Below are 5,182 nucleotides of genomic sequence, written 5' to 3'. Positions count from 1 at the left end.
AAAAAACAGTCTCATGCAGATCATTCCTCCCAAACCACCTCAATTACTCTCGTTGGCTAGGGAGTGGGGGGACTGGTGACAGGGTAATTGGGTACCCGACCCGGAACTATTGGCAGCACCCAAGACACCTCATCCCTCAGCATCAATGCTCAACGGTTCAACTCCTCAGCATTGATGGCCAACGTTCAGCCCCTCAGCATTGATGACAGACGTTCAGCTCCTCAGCATTCAACACCTCAGGTACTGATGTCCAACGATCAACTCTTCATCTTACTTCATAGTGAAGGGAATAAAAAGGCTCACAACCACATAGTGAAGGGGGACACTTCTTACTAGACAATAGATATTACATTCACTTGTACACTGAGCACTACGCTCAATATTGTTCTCAAGTACTCAAACACTGTACCATCTTACTTCAATAATACTTAGATTACATACCCGGTAACACTTTATTACCGTCAGGTACATAATTTGTGTTTATAGACACAAAATTTTACCATACAAAACATAAAAACTGATAACATAAAAACATAATTACTAATTTGTTTCAAATAGAATTTATATTATTAAAGTACAAAACTTTATAATATAAGATATAAAAATTTATAACTTCAGGCACATACACGAAAATTCAAAATATCCTTCGGCTTTGAAGCTTCAAGGGTTCTTAAGGAGCTCGGTGTGGTGTCACCTTTCGCTGGGAGGGTCTCACGGAAATGGTGGACTCCCCCGTGGGGGATAACCTCTATGTTTCGCAAATTTTCCACAAGACCTTTATTGAGGTTAACGAGGAAGGTACAGAAGCTGCCGCTGCTACTGCTGTTACAATAAAGCTCCGAAGCTTGGTAGTGGAAGAGAAGGTAGACTTCGTGGCTGACCATCCGTTCATCTTTTTCATTCCAGAAGATTTGACTGGAGTCTTAGCTTATTTGTTTCAATAAAAATATTGACACATCTTATTTTAGTTTTTGGGAGGTTAAGAAGAGAAGGTCTTAGCTTATTTGTGCTCAAATGTGCTTAATATAAGATTTAAACTGGAATTGTCATAGTATCTTGAACTATAAGCCGAGTACTCTGAGCTATAATAGACGTTGATGTTGCAATAAGTGGCTTTATCTGTTGCCTCTCGAATGCTTCTCCTATCTTCGTGGAGTTAGGACTTGTCTGTCTACAAATGCTAACTGTTTTTCCTATTTGATAGGGGAGTTAATGATGGATTTAAAGTGAATGCACAGAGTCATCTTCTTCCAATGCTGGCTACATCAATTAAGGTAGTTTTTGGACTGCAAGTATTGTAGCATAATTGTTAACTGTTAATACTCATTCTATTGTTGTGTAGTATGGTGTTGAACTCATTCTTCCAAATTTTCTCCAGCTTTTCCATAATTTTATTATATATATGGTTCTTTTGTAATGATATGATAATGATTGCATCCCCAATGATAAACAAAAATCTAAGACTAGTAAAGATTTTGGCACCATTGAACCATACAGAACTTGTCTTGCTTGATCTCCATATGTCAGTCTTCTAATCCTTAGTCAACTAGGGTTTGTAACATTCTTAAAAGTGGTAGCCTGTATTCTCCTGAATGGGTGATATGCAAGTCTTTCTATATATTTTCTTATCAATCTCTTCTTTTCCTTCTCCATCTCCTTCTGCAAAACATTCTAGAAGCATTGCTACATTTTAAGCATCCATTTCTCTCTGGGTTCATAGATCACTTGCAACAATACTCTTCCTTTAAAATCCATTAGCCAGGATGTTTTATTGTAAATGATTCTGCCACAAAAACCCTTGTGTGGTTCTGTTCTAGTGGCATTGCAAAAAACAGGAAGAATACAAAAGAAACAAAAGGCTCCTTGTGTAATTTATTAGTGCCTGATTCCAGTTATTCATTTCTTGATCCATTCAACATTCTTTTCATAGGCGGAGCTCAGTAAACCAGCTGCTGATTCAGTTGAAAATGGGGCTCCAAGTGATGGGAAGTCTAGTGAAAAGATAAACACTAATGCCAATAGGCATCATTCCCTTCTTCTGCAGGTAATAACCTATAGAGATTTGCATGTTTATTATTCTTGCCCTTATTGTATAGTTTCAAATAATGTGCACTGTTCTGAGAGGCTTGCAAGGCTTATGGATTCCAGATTTAGCGGTTTGACTTGTTGGTCAAATCCGCCAAAAATTGGTGGATTAGCTTTTTACCAAACACCCCATAGTTTTAAGATATGTGTTGAAAACATGAGTTGTAAAGCATTTCTTTCTTTCTTCCAGCTACTTGCTGATCAGGCTGGCTGTGAACCTGGTGACATATGTGATTTTGAGCTGCAAGTATGTGACACTCAACCAAGTCTTATTGGTGGTGCTATGAAGGAGTTTGTGTTTTCTGGAAGACTTGATAATCTTTGCATGTCCTTCTGTTCTCTAAAGGTAACACACATATTAATGCTAATGTAAGGGTTGAGTAAAATATATAAGTTTTCTAAACTTGAAAAGAGTGATGCGTCTGAATGTCTGATGTCTCTTTTGGTGAATTGACATTTCAAGAAATCTCTACTTCTAATCTCTTCTACTGTATTAAGTAATTGAAGAATTAAGCCTATGAATCATGCAATTTAAAAACTGGTACAGTACAAGTTATTACATTAGATAATATGAAATGATTAGATGTGTTGAACATTTGCATCAAGATGCAAGTGTAACTAGTCTATAGAGAACTTGTGGTATTTATTTATTTATTTATTTGTTTATAGTTATCTGGCAACACAATAGTGCGCAAGAAATTAGCAAAAGGAATTTTGATTTCTTAATATCATTTTCCACATTCAACTAATGATGGTTATTGATTGGTATGGAGTATATAATAATGCACAGGGCTGCAACTTCTTTATCTGAGTGTTGGAGCAATATGCAAAGAAAATCTTCAGTTTTTACTTGAATATTACTTGTAATAACTTATCAAAGGCTCTGATGCTGATGTCTTAAGTATTACTCTTTATGCTTTCGCTCTCTTGCATAAATGGTCGCAGCTGCTTAAGCTTGAATTTTGAAAACTGAATTCCCACACTAAATTGAACTAACTGAACTTGGTTTCTGTACTCAGTCTGGCAAAATCAATACATCAAACTTTTGGTTACCAGACCGGGCCAATGCTGTCTTGCAATTATCACTAGCATCTGCATGAAAGTGCACTCGCACATGAAAATACAGATAGGGGGAATAACTCATTTAGAGCATACATCATTGGTTTTCTTGTTAATTTCAAGGTATTTGTACTTGTTCTATATTTTTTCCTTAATGGAATTTGTACCTTGTTGGTCTTTTCAGGCATTGGTAGATTCAACCTCTTCTGAGAACAGTCTACAGGATGAAACTGGTGTAAGAATGGTGGCTTTGTTTGATCATGAGGAGGTTGGGTCCAATTCAGCCCAAGGAGCTGGATCCCCTGTCATGCTAGATGCTCTCTCTCGAATTACAAGTTCCTTTGACTCTGACTCGAAGGTAAAAAGTGCTCTAGAGTCTAGATCAAATATATTCTCATTGTTTGCTTCTGTTCTAATTTCTAAACACAAACCCATGCCCTCATATATTCTCACATTGGCAGATAATAACCCTTTCATGTTTACAAAAAAGCATACTCTATTTTGTTTTGCCAGTCATTGTAGTAATTTGAAAGTCAATCCAATGCTTCTTTATTTGCTAATTTTCATATAATTTTTAAAATTTGGCCTTCTGCCTTTCCAGAAAAATGAATGAAGAAAATTCCTGATTACTTCACCGACTTCATAAGCCAATATTGGAATGAACAAGCCTAAGAAAAATCTGATTCTAGGGTGTAATGGAAAAAAAAAACTTATGAAGTATTTGTTACATGTGTAATATTTTCCTGTTATTGCTGCCTTGTAGCAGAATAGATTTTAGAGCTCATTTTGTCAAGCTTATATCTTACTTTGCTGTTATTACATTCCAGTTGGTCACAAAAGCAATCCAAAAGAGTTTGCTAGTCTCTGCTGACATGGCACATGCCTTACATCCCAATTATATGGTAAATTAATGTTTTAATTGCATTTACGTTAGTTACATACTTGTCTTTTTTATTGCATTTTAAATTGATTTTGTTTTTTAGGATAAGCATGAAGATAACCATCAGCCAAAAATTCATGGCGGGCTTGTGATTAAACACAATGCAAATCAACGATATGCAACCAATGCTGTGACTTCGTTCATTTTCAGGGAAATAGCTGCCAAACACAACATTCCTGTTCAGGTGAGTTGAAAACCATTGATAGAAAAAGAATAGTGAGTGAAAGAGAAAGAATGATTTTACCCCATGAATTAATCACAACTTTTCCTTCCTAGAATTAAGCGGGAAGTTTTGCAAACCTTGGAATTACATTGCCCATATTACTATGCACTTCTTTAGCATTCCCAGACTTGAAACAAAAGATTTAACGAGTGAACATTATATTATTGGTCCTTGTTTTTGATTAACATTGTTTACAGGACTTTGTGGTTCGCAATGACATGCCGTGCGGCTCAACCATTGGACCCATATTGGCAAGCGGGGTGGGAATTTGAACTGTTGACGTCGGGGCTCCTCAGTTGTCAATGCACAGCATAAGAGAGATGTGCGGAGTGGATGATGTGAAGCATTCATACCAACACTTCAAGGCCTTTTTCGACGAATGCTCACATTTTGATGCCAAGATCAACGTGGACATGTAGCCAACACGAGCTGCTAAATAGCTTTGCCCAAATTCCTGCCTTACAAGCAAAGCTTTGATCTGTATTGTATTGGACTGGATTTCCCTTGTTAATCTCAACTTTTAATGATTTGGTATCCAAGTTGGTTGCTCTATTTACTTGTTCACTCCATTTGGTCTGAAATATCCAAAATTTTATTCTCTCTGCTGCATCAACCCCAATACTTAATCCAAGGCTTGCTATTCTTGGAATCGGGCTTGGGACCCAGAAATCTCTGTCCTTCAGCTTTTCGTTGTTAATGGCTCCTTTCAAAATCTCATTTTGTCCTATTAACTACTTCCCATAGCTTCCTACCAAGTTGGACCCCACAGATAAAAGGAAAATTACAAAGGGAATATGTCTTGCACAGATCAATTTGTTTTGTTTTGTTTTTTTGTTTTGGAAAAACACAGATCAATTTTTATTTTTTTTTTGGAA

At 36.6% G+C, this 5,182-nt stretch overlaps 1 pseudogene; it reads left to right on the top strand.

The window, feature by feature from the left end:
* Positions 1–719: 719 nt before the first annotated feature.
* On the top strand, positions 720–4,871 carry LOC115996996 (annotated as a pseudogene).
* Positions 4,872–5,182: the final 311 nt, after the last annotated feature.

The sequence above is a fragment of the Ipomoea triloba genome, chromosome 11, assembly GCF_003576645.1.
Source record: "Ipomoea triloba cultivar NCNSP0323 chromosome 11, ASM357664v1".
Taxonomy (NCBI): Eukaryota; Viridiplantae; Streptophyta; class Magnoliopsida; order Solanales; family Convolvulaceae; genus Ipomoea; species Ipomoea triloba.
The sequence above is the reverse complement of the archived record's forward strand: the minus strand, read 5'-3'. Positions and strand labels throughout refer to the sequence as shown.